The 23731-nt window shown below is 47.7% G+C and overlaps 1 long non-coding RNA gene across 1 annotated transcript; it reads left to right on the top strand.

The window, feature by feature from the left end:
• Window positions 1-6239: 6239 nt before the first annotated feature.
• On the top strand, window positions 6240-7155 carry LOC147350974 (uncharacterized). The gene is made up of 2 exons (XR_015146810.1): window positions 6240-6489; window positions 6863-7155. It is a non-coding gene; the product is annotated as an uncharacterized LOC147350974 (long non-coding RNA).
• Window positions 7156-23731: the final 16576 nt, after the last annotated feature.

Here is a 23731-nt window from a genome sequence, read left to right as displayed (position 1 = left end):
GAAGCACAGTTGAGGGACTGGTAACTTAACTAGGATACATCAGGGACACGCATCTCTAAGTGCTGATATACGGATGGGACCTCCTCGGGCATCAGGGGGGCGGGGGCGGGGAGAGGAAGCAACATGACCACAAGCCCACAGGGATAAAGCGGCCTGGTGCACATGAGAAATCGGGAAGCAGAGCAGAGAAGCTTAGGGTCTTCATCAGAGCAGAAGTTTCAGCCTCCTTCTCTGCCATGCGTCCTACTTAGGAAGCAGCCTGACTGACTCGGGTTTCCGCCTCTCTTTCTTCCTCTGCCCTCTTCTGTTCTCCTCTGATAACAGCAGTCATCATCACAATCCCGGACAGCAACCAAAGGAAGAGGCAAACACAGATTTCAACGCCGTGGGGAGAGTCAGTTCTTGGTTAATTGAGAGCAGACAGCTCCATGAATAGTTCCAGTTTACTTATGAAGGGCAGGACCCAGGACCCTGGGCATCGGCCTGTCTTTCAAGGACCAGTTCCTATTTCCTCGTGGGTTTCCAAGGCAGAGAGGGCCTGTGGGGACTGTTGGCATCGTTGTCACATGTGTGAGAGAGGGAGGGACCCACAGCATCTCGATAGGAGAGGCAGAGCGTGAGACGTGGGTCCTCCAAGGGACCTGGCGGCTGGAGTCCGCTGTTTCCAGGAAACCGTCCTGTGATCGAGGCCACAGGAGCAGCCTTCTCCCAGCCCCCACCTCCCCAGAACCTCTGGCTTCCACCTGACCAACCTTGACCCCCGGCGTGCAAACACTGGTCAGTGTGGGAAAGGCCTCGGGCATCGATCGCTTCCTCCTCGTCACCCCACTGCCCGGTGTCCGCGTTCCCCAAATGGGCCCTGCTTGTTTGGTTGGAGGAGGTCAGAGCCCTGGAGAAGAATGAGAGGAATTCGGCAATGATGGCAGCGGGGGGCTGTGTGGGAAGGGGGAAGGTCCGGAAAGCGGGGAGGCTGGATCGCTCACAGACCACCAACCCGTCACCTCGCCTGTGCCCCCAGTCTGTCTGGGGCGTTTAGAGTGGCAGAAGGCTTGTCATCCTAAGTGCTTGGTGTTTCAAAAAACGATCTATGGAATACGCGTTTTTTTCCCGAAGAGAAAATATTTTTAAAAATATTTTTGAGAGTATTGCTGTTGTACCTCAGGAGCTAGAACCAGTGAAGCAGGGTTGACTGTAATTAGAGGCTCCTGTTTGCTCTGGTACTTTTTCCCCCCTGTATCTCTGTGAACCCCATCAGTCCATCTGAAGCTGTGAAGAGCCCACTGAACCCTAGGCTGGACTTCAGTCCTCATGCGCTTTTACATAGCTCGTGACTGTCTCCAACTCGCTATTGCAAGTCAACTATGCTTCAGTTAAAAAAAAATAAAAGGAAAGAAAAAAGGCCCTGAAGAGTACAGAGAGTACACAGACTACGAGCAGGAGTGCTGAAAACGGCACACTTCCCTGGCCTCTCCTTGGATGGCCCCTGGGTTTGGTGTGTATATAATGCAAGTACGTGCTCAGATTCTTTTCCCTTACAGGTTGTACACAATACCGAGTGGAGTTCCCTGGGCTATACCTTAGGTCCTTGTTGGTAGTCTATTTTCTACAAAGTCGTGTGCATGTGTTAATCCCAACCTCCTAATGTATCCCTCCCCCTTGCTCTCTTTTCTTCTGGACACTTCTCCCCCTCCTCTGAGCAGTATGCTGGCTAATCTAGATCCTTACCTCTATGGGAGAACACAATCAAACTGGTTATCTCGTGGCCGAATGTCAGCACCTCACCCTGCTCTCACTAGCAGCTCTGTTAGCCTTTGGAAATGGAATTCTTGAAGACAAAATACACCTTAGTACACTTTTCCAATAGAGAAGCCCTGTAGGTGGGATAATGTCAGAGGCAAGAAAGTATTTTTGGCTATGGACCTCTTTCATTTCTCTTCAAATTGTTGTGTATATGCAGTCACCTACTCTAAATAGCTGGGCTTCCCTGGTGGCTTAGCAAGAAAGAATCTGCCTGCAATGCAGAAGAGGTGGGTTCGATCCTTGGGTCGGGAAGATCCCGTGGAGAAGAAGGAAATGGCAACCCACTCCAGTATTCTTACCTGGGAAATCCTGTGGACAGAGGAGCTTGGAGGGCTACAGTCCATGGGGTTGCAAAGAGTTGTACGACTGAGCACCTAAACAACAGTAACAACTCTTGAAAGTGAAAGTCGCTCAGTCGTGTCAGACTCTTTGCGACCCCACAGACTATACAGTCCATGGAATCCTCCAGGCCAGAACACTGGAGTGGGTTGCCTTTCCCTTCTCCAAGGAATCTTCCCAACCCAGGGATCAAACTCAGGTCTCCCACATTGCAGGCGGATTCTTTACCATCTGAGCCACAGGGGAAGCCCAAGAATACTGGAGTGGGTAGCCTATCCCTTCTGCAACAGATCTTCCTGACCCAGGAATCGAACTGGAGTCTGCTGCATTGCAGGTAGACTCTTTACCAACTGAGCTATCAGAAAAGCCCACAACAACTACAGCAACTCTTAATACCTACTTTATTGATGCTTATGTTCTGAGCAAATTATTACATAAACTTCCTTGAAAACACACCAGGATATTTAACAGAATGGAGTCCTCGAGATGACATCACATTGGTCTAACTCTAAACCCTTGCATATCTTGGAAAGGATATCTCCTTTGGACTGACTTGGAATGTCCATGATGTAAAGCTGCTAAGCTGAAAACCAGTTGAGTTTCCTGGGATTGAATATGACTTGCCTTCCTGAGGTCTTATTAGCAATCTCCCAGCCCTCTTTGGTACAGAATCTCAGGCTATAGATGAAGTGAATTGCTTTCTGGCTTTGAGCCCAGCAGAAGGGAGGAAGGTAGCACCTTTCTGATTAGGGGATGAAAAGTCTAATGAGGTCCAGGAGCCTGTCTCCCCTCCCCCGACCACAATCTGTTTTCATCACACAATGAACCACAAAGAACCACAACCTGTTTTCATCTCCCCAGACCTCCCCCCATCTTTTATGATTCATTTTAGACAAAGAAAACCACCCTTCGAAAGCTCTGCTCTGTCAGTTTTCCCTGCCTATCACGTGTTAAGATGTGGTACATATACTCCGTGAAACATTTCTCAGTCCTTAAAAAGAACGGATCTGAGTCAGTTCTAGTGAGATGGATGAACCCAGAGTCCGATACACAGAGTGAAGTAAGCCAGAAAGAGAAAAACAAATCCTGTATATTAACACATATATATGGACTCTAGAAAGGTGGTACCCATTTGCAGGGAAGGAATGGAGATGCGGATGTAGAGAACGGACTTGCGGACACAGTTGGGGAGGGAGAGGGTGGGACGAATGGAGAGTGGCATCAGTATATACACAGGACCACGTGTGAAATGGAGAGGTGCTGAGAAGCTGCCGTGCGGCACAGGGAGCTTAGCTCCTTTCTCCGTGATGACCTCGAGGGGTGGGATGGGGGAGGGGCGGGAGACTCAAGGGGGAGGGGATATATGTTTAATTATGGCTGATTTGATTTGTTGTATGGCAGAAACCAACACAACATTGTAAAAATTAAAAAGACAAACAAAATCAACCCTACCAAAAAAATGTTAATAAGATTCTCTTAGGATTGTCATGTTAGGACACTGGTTAATAGAAGATATGGTTAGTGAAAACTTAACCATTTTTATTTTTTTTTTTTATTTGGGAGTAACACAAATATGGTTCTAATAGTTTCCTAAGACACCCCCAAAGTATTTTCAGCATCAGTAGAGAATGTGAGCAGGTCACACACTTTTCAGACTAAAAACACATTGAATGTCTATTTGCTGGTGTTGGAGTCACACTGCTTGCTTGCTGTGAGAACACGGAAAGTATGTTTCCGGGACTGACAGCAACAGAGCAGTTACTGATGTATTGTAGATGCTTTCCAATTGTCTGTAATTTGTCCTTGTTAAAGACATGCGGCCACTTGAATTCCTTTGGTGATGGTGCTTTAGCAGAGGAGTAATGCACGTCAGAGTTTTGCACAAAAAGCACACCGTATGGGCATCGCCAGTGGCTCCGTGGTAAAGACTCCGCCGGCCGATGCCGGAGACACGGGCTGGATCCCCGACCCGGGAAGACCACAAGCTGAGGAGCAGCTAAGCCTCCTGACAACCGCTGAGCCTCTGCTCTCGAGCCCGGGAGTTGCGACTACTGAGTTCGCGTGCTGCAACTGCGGAGCCCAGGTACCACAGCTACCGAAGCCCGTGTCCCAGAGCCCCAGCTCTGCAAGGAGAGAAGCCGCTGCCACGAGAAGCCGACGCCCCAAAGACTAGAGTGCAGCCCCTGCTCACCGCGACTGGAGAAAGCCTGTGTGCTGCAAGGAAGACGGCGCACAGCCTAAAGTAAGTAAACAAGTACATAAAATTATTAAGGGCTTCCCTGGTAGCTCAGTTGGTAAGGAATCCGCCTGCAGTGCAGGAGACCCTGGTTCAATTCCTGGGTCGGGAAGATTCGCTGGAGAAGGGATAGGCTACCCACTCCAGCATTCTTGGGCTTCACTTGTGGCTCAGTAACTCAGTTGGTAAGGAATCCACCTGCAGTGCAGGAGAAGTGAAGTGAAGTCACTCAGTCGTGTCCAACTCTTTGTGACCCCATGGACTGTAGCCTACCAGGCTCCTCAGTCTGTGGGATTTTCCAGGCAAGAGTACTGGAGTGGGTTGCCATTTCCTGGTTCAATTCCTGGGTCGGAAAGATTGGGTGGAGAAGGGATAGGCTACCCATTCCAGCATTCTTGGGCTTCCCTTGTGGCTCAGTTGGTAAAGAATCTGCCCACAATGCGAGAGACCTGGGTTCGATCCCTGGGTTGGGACGATCCCCTAGAGAAGGGAAAGGCTACCCCGTCCAGTATTCTGGCCTGGAGAGTTCCATGGACTGTATATCCGTGAGGTCATAAAAATAAATAAATAAATACATTGAACTATTTTTAAAGTATATGGCAAATAAGCTGTTTCCATGTAATATTTTGTCTAATAGTTAAAGTAATTATGCTCATTATAAAAATTGGGGGAAACTTTGGAAAGTGTGAAGAAGAAAATAAATATCACTCATGATCTCACTGCCTGTTTATAACACTGCTAACTTTGAGATACACCCATGGATACATGAGTATGTATATCACATACATACATGTAAACAAGGACAAGAGAAGAGCTTTGGTAATTTTATTGCATACGATTCTGTTTACTCCTATGAACATCATGCTCTGAGCACTGTCTCCTGTCAGTACAGAATTTTTTATAAACAGTTTTAAGGGTTTGGTGGTAAAGCACTTCGTGGGCACAGCATAATGTTTCTCTCAGGATTATACAAGAAGGCTGTTTTCAATTTTTCGCTATTATAAACAAGCTACAATGAGCATCCTTGTCCCAAGCCTGTAGAATTTGTGAGGATGAAAAGGGATGATCCATGTAAAGTTTCAAATATAAGAGTGATAAACATTCAAAACATTATCCTTTCCAACTCTCTGGTTTCACCTACTTTTCTCCTTCTCTAATTTTAATGTATTTTCCCCCTAAGCAGTGACATTTGATTTTCTTGGGCTTCAGAATCACTGTGGATGATGACTGCAGTCATGAAATTAAAAGACACGTGCTCCTTGGAAGAAAAACTGTGACAAACGTCATGTGCGTACTTGCTAACTTGCTTTGGTTATGTCTGACTCTTTGCAACCCTATGGACTGTAACCCACCAGGCTCCTCTGCCCGTGGGATTCCCCAGGCAAGAATACTGGAGTGGGTTGCCATGCCCTCTTCCAGGGGATCTTCCTGACCCAGGGACTGAACCCACATCTTCTGTGACTCTTGCATTGCAGGTTGATTCTTTACCATTTAGCCATTAGGGGAGCCCAATATTCATGTATGCACACATATATCTGAAAGTCAACAATATTCTAAATGGCTAATAGGTTCATGAGTGATATTTATTTTCTTCTTCACACTTTTCAAGGTTTCCCCCAATTTTTACAATGAGCCTAATTACTTTATCAGGTAGTCAAAATATTTCATGGAAATAGTTTATTTACAATATGCTTTTCATGCATATCTCTGAACACCTATTCTTCCCCATTATAATGCTGTCATCAGTGGGATTCAGCAGTTCACGTAGAGATTTTTTGCTCAGTTATCCCACCCTTGTGAGCCAATCTCCTTGAGTCTGTGCGGTGTTCCAGATCTAGATGTGACTTTCCATTCATCTTTGCAGCTTTGGCCACCTCCCTGCCCAAAGCTCTGGCCCTGGGGCCAAGTCCCTCCGTCTCTTTCCAGCCAACCATTGCTAGCCTCCTTCCTGCATCTTTAGCTGGTGCTGCTGAGTTCTTAGACTGCTCATGGCCAAGCCAGGACAAAACAACAGCCTCTGGCGTCCTTCTGGCCAGTTTGTAGCTACGAGGAGGAGCAGCAGCCACTGGCGGAAAACATGTCAAATAGCCCTGGCTCCTATGGGAATCACAGAGGTAAGCGTTCTCACCCCTTTTAGCCACCTTTCACATTTGATTGATTTTTTTCGATTGGTTGTTTGCCTGACCTGATCAGAGAGTTTGGGCAGTTTCTGTTGACACTTTATTTCACTTTGGGTAAAGTTTAAACATGACTTATCACAACTCTGACACATCTGGAAGGCCATGTTTTGCCCTCCTCCTGTTTTTTTACCTCTTTCAGTTATGAGAATGTACGGTAAAAAAAAAAAAAAAAGCATTATATATATGTAGATATTACTTTGCATCTATTTGCAGAAAGGTCTTAGACATTCCGGGTTGTATTCACAGCTAGGTAGTCCTTTTTTTTGCTCAACAGCTAAAACTTTCATATTTATTTCATTTCCCACAGGTGAAAAAGCATCCTTTTCTTGGTGAAGCACCACTGTGGGATTGCAAAGTCCCAGGACCAAGACTTTTTTAACTTTTTATTTTGTATCGGGGTATAGCCGATTCACAAACAATACTGTGATCATTTCAGGTGAATAGTGAAGGGACTCAGCCATACATATACCTGTATCCATTCTCCCCCAAACTCCCCTCCCATTCTGACTGCCTCATAACATCGAGCAGAGTTCCCTGTGCTGTACAGGAGGTCCTTGTTGGTTATCCATTTTAAATATAGCAGTGTGTACATGTCCAAGACTTTTATGTGTCTCTTTCCAGTGAAGTGGCTGAAGGTCTGGAGCTGAAGTTGCAAACGCCATAGCATCCTTGACTCTCAAGTCCAGGTTGATAAAGATCCGAAAGGCCCTCTGGGTCAGCCTTCTGCGTCATGTGGAAGTCCCTGCTACAGACCTTTGTGTGGGAGTCACAGGTCTCTGTACCTGTCTAGCAGAGCCCACTGGGGGCTTAGTCTCTAATTAAAACACCTCTCTCACACTAAATCGGAGAAGGTGATGGCACCCCACTCCAGTACTCTTGCTTGGAAAACCCATGGATGGAGGAGCCTGGTGGGCTGCAGTCCGTGGGGTCGCTAAGAGTCGGACACGACTGAGCGACTTCACTTTCACTTTTCACTTTCATGCATTGGAGAAGGAAATGGCAACCCACTCCAGTGTTCTTTCCTGGAGAATCCCAGGGACGGTGGAGCCTGGTGGGCTGCCAACTATGGGGTCACACAGAGTCGGACACGACTGAAGTGACTTAGCAGCAGCTCACACTAAATGGGATATTATCTCCAGTTTCTTCTTCTCCCTACTTGTTCAGCCAGGTACGCTGCCAGGCTCATGGGATGTCAAGTCAAGTCAATTTCAGGATTTGTTCTTCTTTATTGTTTAACGTTTAGTGTGCATAGTATTAGTTGCTCAGTCGTGTCCAACTCTTTGTGACCCCATGGACTGTAGCCCGCCAGGCCCCTCTGTCCATGGACTTCTCAGGCAAGAATAGTGCAGTGGGCTGCCATTTCCTTCTCCAGGGGATCTTCCCAACCCAGGGATCAAACCCAGGTCTCCTGCATTGCAGGCAGATTCTTTACCATCTGAGCCACCAAGGAAGGCCCCCCCCCCCCCCAATAAATAAAGAAATAAATGTTTTTAAAAATATTTTTTAATTGGAGGATAACTGCTTTACAACACTTCTGCGGTATAACAGCTGCGTTACTTCTGTGGTATCACACCGTGAAACAGCTCTATGTATGCCTATATCCCCTCCCTCCAGAGCCTCCCCTCCCTTCCCCCTACCCACCCCTCCCCCTTCCCATCCCCTCCCCCGATCCCCCCAGGTCGTCACAGAGCACTGAGCTGAGCTCCCCCTGTTACACAGCAGCCTCCCGCCAGCCATCTATTTCCCACAAGGTGATGTACACGTCAGTGCCATTCTCTCAGTGCGCCCCGCTCTCTCTCGGGATCTGTCTTTAGAGCGCTGAGCGGAGCAAGGGCAATGGTACAGAGCGTGATGCACAACATTCCCGGGGGACACAGGTGGACGAGGGCTCAGAGCTGCTCAGGAAGGTGAGGCAAGGCCGTGCAGGTGATGTGACCTCAGCAGAGAGCCTGCAGCGGGTTCAGACTCCATCAGGCGGAGGAAGTGGCGGGCACGTTACGCGTAGGACGGAAACAATCTTCCCAGACCAGAGGCGTCCGCGGCAAAGCACGCCGGACACGGAGCAGGGTGAAGAGGGCCGGGTGGCTCTGGGAAGGTGGGCTGGAGCAAGGTCGACGCGGACCTTGGGCGCTGTGCCGATGGGCTTGGAATTTAGGCCGCGGAGAAGAGCAGCCATTCAAGTGAGGAATGTATGGGCATTTCAGCATCACAGAAGCAGGATAACAGGCAATCTGAGTCCGCACTGAATTCAGGAAACACTTGGAGGCACGGGAACCACATTCAAAATCTGGTAGTAATCTACAATCATCTTGTGATAATCTATCATGGAAAAGAATCTGAAAAGAATACATGTATCTTCTTCATACATATAATATATAACATATAATATATTATATAATGGAATCCCTTGGCTCTACACCTGAAACTAACCTATCTGGGTGAATCAACTAGGCTTCAGTAAAAATAAATACAGAAAAAAAAAAAAAAAGACATATTTGGAGACAGGATCACAGAACAGAGTGCCTGCTGTACACGGAAGGTGCTGAGGACAAGGCTCCGGAGTCTGTGGCGTCCTGAGAGCATCCTTCTCCTGCTTCTGCAGGAGCCCCCTCCTATCTGGCGCTTACTCAGCTCATCACGCACCACAGGTGCTCCACGCCTTCACCGTCCTCATCGGCTCCTTAAAGACACAGCGGTTTGCAGGGGCCCTTGTTTTTTTTTAACTTTACATTTTATTTCTTGATTGGCCGGGCTGGGTCTCTGTTGCTGCACAGTTTTTCCCCTAGTCGCGGCGAGCAGCGGCTGCCCTCCGGTCTCCGGGGCTTCTCACCGCCGCGGCTTCTCTTGTTGCGGAGCACGGGCTCTAGAGTGCAGGCTCAGGAGTTGTGGTGCATGGGCTTAGCTCCCCCTCTGCATGTGGGATCTTCCTGGACTGGGAATTGCAGCCGTGTTTCCACTGGCAAGTGGATTCTTCACCACCGAACTACTTAGGAAGCCCTGGTGAAGTGCCTGGTGAGGAGCTCAGTCGTATCTGACTCTTTCTGACCCCTTGGACTGTACCCCACCAGGCTCCTCTGTCCACGGGATTCTCCGGGCTCTAGAATACTGGAGTGGGTTGCCACGCCCTTCTCCAGGGGATCTTCCCAACCCAGGGACCAAACCTGGGTCTCCCACATTGCAGGCAGATTCTTTACCGTCTGAGCCGCCAGGAAAGCCCCAGGAAACCCTGGGACCCCTCTTAAACGTGGTCCCCAGAGTCAGAAAGATGCAACGCAAGATACACAACCAGCAGAGGCTATAGTCTCCTGTTACATAAACAGGAAACAACTTCTCCTTTCAATATCGCATCTTTTCCCTCCCTCTCTCCTGCTCAGGGAGAACCTTCCTCCTTAAATCTCTGTCTGTTCATTAACACAATCTGTTGAACAGAGCACACATTCGTTTAAAGGAAAAGTGGATAAAGGGATTTTTGAACATTCATTCGTCTGCTCAGTAAAAACTTATAACCTGCCAGGCATCATAAGCATTATAATTCAACACTGGGGACCAGACTCGCTGCTGGATCCATGGGATGTAGTGATGGGTAAAGTCTGGGGTTTGCCTTTAAACCTGTCTAAATACCTACATATATATATATATATATATATATATATATATATAATATAAATATATCTAAGTATCCAAATACGTGTGTGCACGCTCAGTTCCTCAGTCGTGTCCTATTCTCTGTGACCACGTGGACTATAGCCCGCCAGGCTCCTCTGTTTATGGAATTTTCCAGGTAAGAATACTGGAGCAGGTTGCCATTTCCTCCTCAAGGGGATCTTCTCGACCCAGGAATCGAACCTGAGTCTCTTGCAGTCCTGCACTGGCAGGATGATTCTTTACCACTGTGCCACCTGGGATGTCCCCACCTAAATATATAAAAATATTTCAAAATATATAAACATGTCTAGAACAAGTGTTCACTAACATAGAGCTTATAGTTTAGAAGGCAAAGAATGGCAGCCACCCTTTCATCTGTGTTGTGATGGTAACATGCGACATGCACTGACTGGATAGTTTCTCTGTGCAGGTACCTTCTAAGCGCTTGGCACAAATTAACTCACTTGGTCCTCATGATCACACTGTGAGGTGGAGACTGAGGCACAGCTGCTGAAGGTCAAACAACTAAGAATAAGAGGGAGCTAGCATCCAAACACAAGCATTTTGTCTCCTGGGCCTGCACCCTTGACCCACGTGGTGTGGTGGTTGTTCAGTCACTAGTCGAGTCCAGCTCTTTTCGACCTCATGGACTGTAGCATGCCAGGCTCCCCTGTCCTCCATTATCTCTCAGAATTTGCTCAATTTCATGTCCACTGAGCCAGTGACACCATCCAACCATCTCATCCTCTGCTTCCCCCTTCTCCTCCTGCCCTCAATCTTTCCCAGCATCAGGGTCTTTTTCCAAAGAGTCGGCTCTTTGCATCAGGTGGCCAAAGTATTGGAGCTTCAGCTTCAGTGTCAGTCCTTCCAATGAATATTCAGGACTGATTTTCTTTAGGATGGACTGGTTGGATCTCCTTGCAGTCCAAGGGACTCTCAAGAGTCTTCTCCAGCACCACAATTTGAGAGCATCAGTTCTTCGGCGCTCAGGCTTCTTTATGGTCCAACTCTCACATCTGTACGTGACTACAGGAAAAACCATACCTTTGACTATACAAATTTGTGTTGTGATATCTTGCAAATTACTAAAATAAAAGGCAGGGAGAGAGAGAAATGTGGTGAGAGAGAAAGTCCAGAGTCCTGTGCCTGGCAAAGGTGGCCTGTCCGGATCCCTTTGTCAATGAGTCATCCCTGGCGTGGGCTTCTCTCGGGCACACTTCCGGGTGCAGCTGCCTTAACTTACAGTGGGAGGGCTCACACCCAGCTGGACCCTGGTGTGAAAGTAATCATGCTCTAGGCGTTTTGCTTTTAGCACGTGACAATAAAAAAAAATCGATGGATTATAATTATAGGACCTTGAAGTTGAGCACTGCCCAGACTGTAATGAAAATTCATTTATGGTATGACGACCACAGGTTAACAGTTTATCTCTCCCCAAACAGCACGGTGGTTTATCATGTTGCTGTTCAGTGCCTCTTATGGAAGGGACCAGATCACATGCTTAGGTTGCCACAGTGATTAATAGCCTGGTTTTATAATAAAGGAAAATCAATTTCATTGACTCCTCGTGTTGGCTTAATGAGGTTAGATCAGCAAACACTGAGCTTGGGAAACAGTTGTTGGTCAACAGCCTCCGAGTGCTGACAGAGGCTCTCGAAGGGTTGAACTCAGAGTGAAAACTCAGCACTTTGCCTGCAGGTGTGTGGGAAGAACCCAAGGTTTGGTCTGGGAACTGGCTTTCAAGAGGGTTTGGCAACTGGCTTTCAAGAGGGCAGGAGCTCTCGGAGACTTTCCGGGAGGTCCAGTGGTTAAGACTCCATGCTTTCAATGTGGGGAGCGAGGGTTTGATCCCTGGTTGGTGAACTAAGATCCCACATGCCACACAGCACGGCCAAAGAAAAAGCGGGCAAGAGTTCTAAAATGCAGCTGAACTTGCATAGAGCTTTTGCACCTTAGCGGAGCAGGGAAAAATAAATGAAACAAAACAAAAACACAATTTTAAAAAAGCGTCTTTTAAAGCTGGTAGTCCCTGTCATTTCCCCATGCAGCGTTGGCTTTAAATTTTAGGAGAAGGGGTGGGCAGCAATGCACAGAAGGGAGTGGATGACCGAACACCATAGTGATCTTCCCGAAGAAAGCATCTTGCTTCCTTCCGACTGACGTGGGTTGGGGTGTGGGGAGTTGCCCTGTCACAGTGGGAGTGACTCCCTGCCTTCTGCACTCTGACATATTGCAAGAGCCTGCTGCATTGCCTGAGCTGGGTTCATGGCCAGGGGAGAGCATTAAAAGTTCCCTCTGCCCTTGTACCCTGGTTTAACTCTGACTGAGAAGATCCCTCTGAATATCTCTCAGGCATTGGGCTTCCCTGGTGGCTTGGTGGTAAAGAATCCACCTGCCATTGCAGGAGATGCGCGTTCGATCCCTGGTCCGGGAAGATCCCCTGGAGAAGGGAATGGCAACCCACTCCAGTATTCTTGCCTGGAGAACCGTGAAGCCTGGTGGGCTACAGTCCACGGGGTCACAAAGAGTCTGAAATGGCTTAGCGACTGAACAACAACGATTTGCCGGTGGGGACAGACCATCCGGAACTCCCTCTCCTTTGGGTGAAGCCTCGTGCCTGAGAGCCTCATGGAGCTGTTTCACCTGCCTCCCTGGATGTGCACAGTTGATGAGCATACCATGCCCTACAGACTACAGTAATCACCTGGATGGAGGTGCTGAGGCAGAGAAAAGCGGCACTGGAGAGAAGCTTCGGGTGATGTCCATTTCTTGCTTTCTCTATTTCAGAGCCAATCGTGCCTGGCCTTTTGGAATGCAGCCATCATCCCTAAGGAAAAAATTACGGCTGAACTGTGAAGGCTTCCTGTCCTGGTGCGTCCATTCTGTGCTTTGTTTCGTGTTTCTAACTTTGTCCTTTGGGTTAAAAACATGTTGTCTTAACAACAACAACAACAACAATAAAACCCAAAGGTTTTAGTTCTCACTTCAGAAGATAGACATTTCTTGGCTTCTAAGCAGAAGGGGGACCACAGAGATAAGGAAGCGCTTTATAACAGGGGTCACAATGCCTTGCTGGCTGCACTGTATCAGTCAGGGCTGTCAGGATACGGTGACAAACAACCCTCAGGTATTTTTTAATCTTTTAGTGTAAAACAGAAACACTAGCTGATTCACTTCATTGTACAGCAGAAACTAACATTGTATAGCAATTATGAGTGAAAAAAAGTGAAAGTGAAGTCGCTCAGTCGTGTCCGACTCTTTGCAACCCCATAGACTGTAGCCTACCAGGCTCCTCTGTCCATGGGATTTTCCAGGCAATAGTACTGGAGTGGATTGCCATTTCCTTCTCCAGGGGATCTTCCCAACCCAGGGCTTGAACCTGGGTCTCCCGCATTGTAGACAGATGCTTTACTGTCTGATCCACCAGGGAAGTTATACTCTAGCAATATAGAGTAATTTATAGTAATTTTTTTTCTATTAGAGTATAATATAGCAATTATACTCTAATATAAAAAAAAGAACAAGCTGAGTTTCAGGAAATCAAAAAACACTGATACAGAAGCTCCCATGAAACAAATATTTATCATATTATTATAAAGCTAACATCCTTCTAACCAGCACTCAAGTTAGGAAATGGAGCTCAGACAGACATCCCGGAAGTCCCTTCCTACGTCCTGACCTCCTTCTCTCCGCAAACTAGCCATCTTATTTGCTTTCAAAGGAATAAACCCCGAACTTTAATGAATTAAAATAATGAACATTGATTTCTTATTCATTAGTTGTTCAGTCAGTCCAGTTCAGTCGCTCAGCTGCGTCTGACTCTTAGCGACCCCATGGACTGCAGCACGCCAGGCCTCCCTGACCATCACCAACTCCCAGAGTTTACTCAAACTCATGTCCATTGAGTCGGTGATGCCATCCAACCATCTCATCCTCTGTCGTCCCCTTCTCCTCCCACCTTCAACCTTTCCCAGCATCAGGATCTTTTCCAATGAGTCAGTTCTTTGCATCAGGTGGCCAAAGTATTGGAGCTTCAGCTTCAGCATCAGTCCTTCCAATGAATATTCAAGGTTGATTTCCTTTAGGAATTCTTGGTTTGATTGCCTTGCAGTCCAAGGGACTCTCAAGAGTTTTCTCCAACACAGTAATTCAAAAGCATCAATTCTTGGGCACTCAGCTGCATGGTCCAACTCTCACATCCATACATGACTACTGGAAATCCATAGCTTTGACTACACAGACCTTTATCAGCTAAGCGATGTGTATCACTGTCACTAGAAGATGCTCCCTTGTCTTTGAACGTTTATTCTGGGACTCAGACTGACAGAACTTTCTGGAACGTTACCATGAGGTGGGCAGAGGATACAGTGCATTCAGGGGAGAGGCACATGGGCTCAGTTTGAGCCCTGTTATCTTTTTCCATAACTCACTGACCAGTGCTGGTCAGGAGGCCCTATCCAACCTGAGCCCAGGAAATGTAATCCCACCTTGCGCCCAGAAGGGGGCGCTGGGGAGGGAGCAGGACTATTTGGCAAACGCCATTGGACTCGGGGTCATTTGCTAGTTCTACCAGGGGCTAGCCGCGTGTTTCGGGGGAGCAGCTTTTTAAATTGTTGCTCATTTATCAAATGAGGGACATTTGTAAGGTTCTTGTGAGGATGAAATGAAGTAATGCTTTGAAGTCTTAAGACAGTGCCTGGCAAACATAGGCTTAACTCAGGAGCTTATTATGAAACCTGTTTAAACATCCCATGGACAGAGGAGCCTGGCGGGCTGCTGTCCACGGGGTCGCTAAAGAGTCGGACACGGCTTAGCGACTAAGGAACACTTCAGATAAGACGTTCAAGATTGAGAAAGGCTCCCTCCAGGCTCTGTCTGAGGCGGGGCGGGGAAAAGGACCGGAGGACCTTGGTGGCTTAGGTTTCTCTAACCCTGTGTGTGAACACGGAGGAACGGAGCCATGGACCGACTCTGGAAGCACCTTGGAGTCTGTCTGTCTTCTGCTTCGTGACCTGCTTGAGGCGGGGATGGAGGAAGAGGCAGAATGGAGAGACGAGACACCTCCATCTCTAGGTTCCTCTGGGGTTTCTCTTTTGTTGTTATTGCTTCAGGATGTTGATCTTTCCCCCCACTTTTTTTTTTTTTTTTTGGATGACAAGCAAGTGATTCATGTTCAGGGCAGGGGGCCCATCCCCGCCTTCACTGACGGCAAAACTGTCAAAAAGCCCATCCCTGTAAACACTAAACCAGCAGAGCAGACCAAACCTCCATATGGAAAATCAAAGTGAGTTATCTGGCAGGGAGTCGCAAAGGTGGTTTGAATCAGAGGCAGAGACAGCCGTGGATATTGGGGTGGGGGCTTGGGGCGGGGGGCTGTCTGCACCCTCGTGCCAAGATGGCTGGGAACCTGGGCCAGTGAATTTCCACTCGCTGGGGAAGGCAGGCCCCATCTGCCCTGGAAGCCAGATCACGGCAGGTCTCTGGTTTAGATTCGGCTCATCGGAGGGTCCTCCGAGCTAACTGGGGGTGGGGGAAAGCCAGGCCGTCCTTTCTTTCCTGCTTAATAACAACAAGGGGAATTGCGCACAGCTCTGGACTTTATTAGCGGGGGAATTTGACATTGTTTTGTTGGACAGAGGCTCGTCCAGGGAGCTAATCTCTCACACCTGTTTGGCCTTGTTGAGGCTCCAAGGGGCCCTGGCCTGCTAGCTGTTGGTTACCGCGGAGACAGACAGGAGGGAAGGAATGGAGGGGAGCAAGGATAGGGATTTCCCTCCTCAGTCCTAATTCTAGCAGTCTAGTGCTGAGGAGGGTACACATGCCAGCCACAGAGTTAGTAGGTGGGATGTTTGCATTTGGATTAGATCCACCCAGCAGGATCCTTTCCCTAAATACTTACTGAGCACCTACACAATGGGCAAGGCTCTGTCCTGTGCTAGCAGTCAGACAGGCAGGCAGAGCGCCTGCCCTTTGGGAATTTACATGTGGGTCATCGCAATGGCACCCCACTCCAGTACTCTTGCCTGGAAACTCCCATGGATGGAGGAGCCTGGTGGGCTGCAGTTAGTCCATGGGGTCTCGAAGAGTCGGACACGACTGAGCAACTTCACTTTCACTTTTTACTTTCATGCATTGGAGAAGGAAATAGCAACCCACTCCAGTGTTCTTGCCTGGAGAATCCCAGGGACGGGGGAGCCTGGTGGGCTGCCGTCTATGGGGTTGCAGAGTTGGACACGACTGAAGCGACTTAGCAGCAGCAGCAGCACCATCTCATGAGCCTGGTGGGCTACAGTCCATGGGGGTCGCAGAGAGTCGGACATGACTGAGCCCAAGGAGCAGCCTCCCAAGAAAGACTTCCCTGGTGGCTCAGATGGTAAAGAACTTGCCTGCAATACAGGAGATGCGGGTTCGATCCCTGGGTCGGGAAGATGCCCTGGAGATGGGAATGGATACCCACGCCAGTATTCTTGCCTGGAGAATCCCATGGACAGGGGAGTCTGGTGGGCTACAGTCCATTGAGTTGCAAGAGTAGGACTTGATTGAGTGACTAAACAACAACCACCTCCCAGGAAAAAACTGGCCCAGCTCTCGTGGTTCTGGAAAAGGCACTTAGAGGTAGAAGGGGCGCCTCTGAGCATTCCCGCTGACTCCCTGCCTGTGTTTCTCTTTCACTGGAGCAGCTTCTAACATCAGAGGCTGTTTCCTAAGCCTGGAGTCCCTAGGCCTTTATCCTTGGGGGACAACTCTAGCCTTGCTAGTGGTCCTAAAATAATGGTCAACGGGACCTTTAGGAATTCTTCAGAGGATACATGTGGGCATAGATTCCTGCAGGAGAATGGCAAGTCCTTCACTGTGGGACTTGCCAAAGGAATGGGATGAACAGAGGGCAAACCCAGGGACTTTTGGTTGCCTGTCACACACATTCTGGTCTTCCCTGCTGGCTTAGAAGTAAAGAATCCACCTGCCAATGCAGGAGACACAGGAGATGCTGGTTCCATCCCTGGGTCAGGAAGATTCCCCTGGAGGAGGGCGTGGCAACCCACTCCAGTATTCTTGCCTAGAGAATCCCATGGATGGAGGAGCCTGGCAGGCTACAGTCCATGGGGTCACAGGGTCAGACATGACTGAAGTGACTGAGCATACACACACATTCCCCCTTGCTTTTTTTTTTTTTTTGCTTTAAAAATTGTTTATAAGCTTTTACTTGCAAATAGGGTTATATAAATAAGAACAATAATTGATAATCACTAATTCTTTTAAGAATCACTGAGTTTTTTGTTGAGTAAATAAAGCATTAGGACATTTTCTACAATGGAGGGTCAGGGTTTCTTTCCAATTTATAGGCAGAGGCTTGTCGTCTATGTTACATTCTTCTTCCAAATATGTTAATCACCCCCAACCATGCAGGTGTTATTATTACAATCCCCCTTCTCATTTCAAGGGTGCTGGCAAAGGAGCCTGTTAATGCCGGCTGACTGTTCCAGAGGGTAGTAAACAGATGCTGACTCTCAGGGATAGCGGAGGGAGGTGTCCACACAGTGATCAGTCTCTTGACTCGAAGTGACTGATCTGAATCTCAGCAGGGCCAGCTGAGTGGAGCCCGGGACCAACTGCAAGATGAAAATGGGAGGCCCGGACCCACAGGGGACACAAAACCTCCGTTCTAGGACATGATTCACGGCTGGATCGGTGTGTGCAGGAGGGGCCCCTCCTTCCCCCTAGATGGGATGGCTACGGCTCCCTTCTCCGGAGGAACCCAGGGTGTTCACCTGACCCTGCTCCTCCGTGTGCTTGTGCCACATGCGTCTGCAGGACCAAAGGGCTGCCCCAGGGGATGGGCAGTGGTCAGGGGCAGGGCTGGCAAACGGGAGGACACGCAGGTCTGGAGCACCAGCGGCGGACACATCCCGGGGGGGCAGGGGCAGGAGGCAGGAAGAGGCTGGACCACACAGAGAAGTGGCCCCAAGCCCCTGGGAAATGCTCCATCCGACCTAACTTAAAAAACACGCATTCAAAGGCAAATTTACCAAGCACTTTAAGACAGCCTCTGCAGTGCACTAACCCCAAGCAGCGGCCCTTGGGGTCCCCTTAGGCGACTGAGCGGGTTGCATGCCTGGGAAGCCAGCGCTGACTGTTCGCTCTATCACGTCCAAGCAGTAAAAGCTTGAGAATGTTACTTGGCCTCTTGAAGCAAGAATCTCTTCATCACCGAAGTCGTGATTGATGAGAGAACTTATCTCAGAGGGAGGTTGTGAAACATTAAAAATGATAATACATTTGAAGGGCTCAGAGCAGTGTGTGGCACGTAGCCAGCACTCTTAGCCATTATTACGATTACAGATCCACCTGCTTGCTGTCCTATAGTATGATATGTGGTTGCCGTTTTGTTTTTTCCACCTATTTATGGTTCTACTGAAAGGTCCTTAGTCTTTCATTTGTGATTTTGTTGCCAGTGGCAACAAGATTTCATGGTATTTGATTTCAAGGTATTTAGCCAAGCTTCAGGAGACCTCCGGGCTTCCCTGGTGGCTCAATGGTAAAGAATCTGCCTGCAATGCAGGAGACCTGAAGATCCCCTGGAGAAGAAAACAGCTACCCACCCAGTATCCTTGCTTGGAAAATCCCATGGATAGAGGAGCCTGGTGGACTACAGTCCATGGGGTCACAAAGAGTTGGACATGACTGAGTTGCGCTTCACTTTCAGGAGACCTACACGGAAGATGACAGAACCCTCTGTCCCTGACCCCACACTCTCTGATATTCACACACATACACACAGCACTCACACATAGACAGACAGTAATAGGCACACACACAACACATTCCTGCTGCTGCTGCTGCTGCTAAGTCACTTCAGTCGTGTCCGACTCTGTGCCACCCCATAGATGGCAGCCCACCAGGCCCCACCGTCTCTGGGATTCTCCAGGCAAGAACACTGGAGTGGGTTGCCATTTCCTCCTCCAATGCATGAAAGTGAAAAGTGAAAGTGAAGTCGCCCAGTCATGTCCGACTCTTAGCAACCCCATGGACTGCAGCCCACCAGGCTCCTCCGTCCATGGGATTTTCCAGGCAAGAGGTGGGGTGCCATTGCCTTCTCTGAAACACATCCCTAGACACACACAAGTACACACACCACCCTCAGTAACATTAATTGTTAGGGTGGAGTTTTTCAAAAAGCTCTTTGAGGAGACTAGGATGATGGTTTCAGAGTCTCTGTGAGCAGACAGCTGTTCTAACCATTAAGTGGCATGCTATCCCTATAGAAGCTTGCTTTTGGGTTGGAATTATATTTTTCTATTTCAGATAGGTTTTTGCTTGAAAATAAAAAATAAAGGGGTCTGCAATTAAAAAAAAAAAAAAAAAGTGAAAACCAGAGCTCTGATGCTTGGTGCTGTAGGACCTGGACTCTGCAGCCACCTGTCTCCTGGGCCGGGTGGATTCTCCGGTCAGAGGTTGCTGACCCTGGGGAGCGGCGGCCGCTCTACGTGGGCTGACGGGCAGATCCAAAGCTGGACTCTGAGATCTCAGTTTCTTGTCTGAGGAGATGCAGACACGAGGTGTGGCTGAGTCGACAGCAGGATTTCCAGATTCCTAAGTGCCTTCCTTTCCTGCTGCACTGCCTGGTTGCTGACACTCACCTTCAAGAGGGACGTAGCTTTGCGGTGGAGCTGCTCCAAAGTGGCTGAGGAACTCTGAGCTGGGCATCAGAAGACCTGTGTTCTTAGGGTCACATCTTAGCCACCCGCGGTTGCGTGACGTATGCGAACTACATATACCTTCTGAGCCTTGACATGCTCCTCCGCTAGGTGGGCGCCCTCTGTCTCGCCTTTTTCACAAAGCCCTTATGAGGCTCCCATGACCCGTCTGTGCCAAAGTCCTTGTGGAAACCATAAGACACTCCCCAGAGGTCTGACAATGCTAAGAGTGGGCTCTTGCGCCCTTTGTCCTCAACGAGCCTTGCTCTTGGTGGCCCCAATGAAAGCGTAGGGTAGCTAGCAGTAACTCGTACTGGATCATTTTTCTAGCAATAGCTTCCTTTCACTTTTTTTCCATCTGCCTCCATTAAACCAAAGTTAACAGATATGTATGCAGACATACACATATTCACTTAAATTGATTCATTATCATCCCATATGTCATAAAAGCTTCCCTAATGGGTCAGAGGTAGAGAATCAGCCTGCAATGCAGGAGACATGGGTTTGATCCCTGGGTCTGGAAGATCCCCTGGAGTAGGAAGTGGCAACTCTCTCCAGTATTCTGTCCTGTCCTATGGACAGAGGATCCTTGTGGGTTACAGCCTGTAGGGCCACAGAGAGTCCTACATGAACACACGTCATTTAAATTACCCCCTTACATGGAGGTATGCTATTGGATAGTAATGTACTGGTTATTTAAGCACCAGCTCTCTCAAGAAAATATATTCATGTTTATAAATACATATGTTGATTATAATTCTTATTCATATAAGGGAGGTACAACATACAATTTGCAAATACTTATAAAATATGAAATACCCTTCATCGTAAATTCCACATAACTAATTGACTCTTGAAAAACATTTCACTAAGTTCTCTTTTGCAGTTGGCAAAGGAGTATAATTCCAATAGGAACACTGGTCGATATTTTAATTTTTATTAAGGAATAAGTTGAAAGAAGATATATTTTGGAAGCTCACTTCTTAGTCAATAATGTGATTACTTCATGGGCTCAGAAGATGGTTTTTTGAGAAGAACATATCCTTGGTACATATTTGTTGGCTACTCACAAAGGAATAACTAAAGGTGTGATGTATTTTTACATTTGATATGCATTATTAACCTTTCCTTCATTACTTTTAAGTCTATACAGTCACAAAGCTGATTTGTAGTATTTTTAGATTTCCATGGTGTTCAAGTTCCTACCATGGCTAACTCAGCTAAAAATGTGATATCACTGAACACAGAGTCAGAGATAGATGTGTAGCAATCAGTCACTGAACAGCATTTCCACCATATGAACATGCTGTTTTTGTTCAGTGGCTAACTCATGTCTGATGCTTCGCGACCCCATGGACTGTAGCCCACCAGACTCCTCTGTCCATGGGATTTTCCAGGGAATACTGGAGTGGGTTGTCATTTCCTTCTCCAGGGGTCTTCCCAACCCAGGGATCGAACCTGTGTCTCCTGCTTTGGCAGATGGATTCTTTACCACTGAGCCACCAGGGAAACTCCAATAAGGATACAAGAGATACAGATAACCTCAAGGATACAGACGAAGGAGAAACACTGCCAGGTAGTAAGGAGTGGTGAGCTTATTCGCTTTTGTTTTTGATGTAACTTATTTAATTGTAAGTCTGTAGAATTTGACTTTTAATAGCAGCTACGTTTAACAAGGGCTTCCCTGATAGCTCCATTGGTAAAGAATCTGCCTGCAACGTGGGAGACCCTGGTTCAATTCCTGTGTCAGGAAGATCCCCTGGAGAAGGGATAGGCTACCCACTCCAGTATTCTTGGGCTTCCCTTGTGGCTCAGCTGTTAAAGAATCTGCCTGTAATGCAGGAGACCTGGGTTGGGAAGATCCCCTGGAGAAAGGAAATGACAACCCACTCTAGTATTCCCTGGAAAATCCCATGGCCTGGAGAATTCCATGGACTGTATGGTTAATGGGGTCACAAAGAGCTGGACACGACTGAGTGACTTTCAATTTCATGTTCAACAACCGACTTACGGGACTCACACAGATTGAACAGTTGGTCCCCATGAGTGGGTATCGGCTGGCTCCTGCATGTGACTGCGTGTTTTTCTCTTCCTTGTGAATCTGGAATTTTTCAACATTCCAAAAGCATTACTTAAATGTACTAGATGCTAGGGATTCAGATGTACGGTCCTGTTCTCATGGAGTTTACAGTCTTCTTGAAAAAGCAAATACACAGAGGAGTGATTTAGAGCCATTTTCCAAGTGTGTACTTCCAAAAATTCTAATTATTTTTTATTTATATTGGGGAATAGTTAATTTACAATGTTGTGTTAGTGTAGAGCAAAGTGGTTCAGATATACATATACATGACTACAAGGATATTGAACCAGTCAATCCCAAAGGAAATCAACCCTGGATATTCATTGGAAGGACTGATGCTGAAGCTGAAGCTCCAGTACTTTGGCCACCTGATGTGAAGAACTGACTCACTGGAAAAGACCCTGATGCTGGGAAAGATTGAAGGCAGGAGAAGAAGGGAACGACAGAGGATGAGATGGTTGGATGGCATCACTGACTCGATGCACATGAGTTTGACCGAACTCAGGGAGACAGTGAAGGACAGGGAAACCTGGAGTACTGCAGGCCATGGGGTCGCAGAGTCAGACACGACTTAGTGACTGAGCAAGAAAAGCCTTTTTCCATGTAGGTTATCACAGAATACTGAGTAGAGGTCCCTGTGCTATATAGTAGGTCCTTGTTGATTATCTACCTCATATGCATCTGTTAATTCCAAACTCCCTTCCCCTTTGGTAACCATAAATTTGTTTTCTTTATGAGTCTGTTTCTGTTTTGTAAACAAGTTCATTTGTATCATCTTTTTAGATTCAACATGTAAATGGTATCTTCTGTCTGATTTACTTCACTTAGTGTGATCATCTCTAGATCCACCCATGTTATTGCAAATGACATGATTCCATTCTTTTTTATGGGCAATGATTTTTTCGAATTACAGATAGAAAAATCCTGTTTGACGTGCTTATTTATCCCACTATTTTCCAGTTACGTTGTAGGCTTGGCTTTTTCTCTTTGGTCTCCAGGCTTCTGGCTAAAAATTTATTCTCTCAAAGGAGAACTTTGGGTAAGGCCCTGGAGCTAACAACCATGAGGCATTGTCTTTAAGTTGGCCTTTGAAGTCTGACTATTCCAAGCAGGGCACCGTCCCATTTAGAGGAGCGGTCCTCTGAACACCTTGTGATTTGTTTAAACTGCACGAACCCCCTTCCTTTTTATCCTCAGAACGTATCCGGAAGACTTGCACCCTCTTCCATGGGCAAGTGCAAATTCTGGATCCCAACCGGAAATAAACATAGGGAGAAAAATTACACACACACAAAATTACTTCCCCTCCGTTTAGAATAGAACAGGGATCATGCTGAGAGGGCTTCCTCATTTTGTGGATTCCCTTCGAATCAGGGGCTTTCCAAGGCACAGTGACACCTCCGCTTGTGTAAGGAGCCGAGCACTCTGGTCATTCTGCTCAGGGATGAAGGCACATACACTAAGGCGCACACTCACACACGCCGAGAGACAGGCTCTCATCACACAGGAGAAGAGGCGCTTCATCCAAAACGGGGCAGTGAGTCCTCTGTCATCATTGGTAATAACTCCTGAAATGGCTTGGCAAACTTTCATTACGCCAGGGCTTTATTTTCAGCCCCTGTTATCTTTTGAAGTCCTGGAGGGAGGGGGAGGGGGTCACCCTGCCGCCCGGGGCTTTTTCTAAAGAGCCTTTGTCTCTCTGCCCAGGTATTAAGTTGGTGGCGCAACCTTCCTAGGTATATTCGGTTCGTTTTTC

Source organism: Bos grunniens, chromosome 19 (genome assembly GCF_055505025.1).
Source record: "Bos grunniens cultivar Pamir isolate PY7600 chromosome 19, Bosgru_T2T1.0, whole genome shotgun sequence".
Lineage (NCBI taxonomy): Eukaryota > Metazoa > Chordata > Mammalia > Artiodactyla > Bovidae > Bos > Bos grunniens.
Note: the sequence above shows the minus strand (reverse complement) of the source record. Positions and strands in the feature narration are given on the sequence as shown.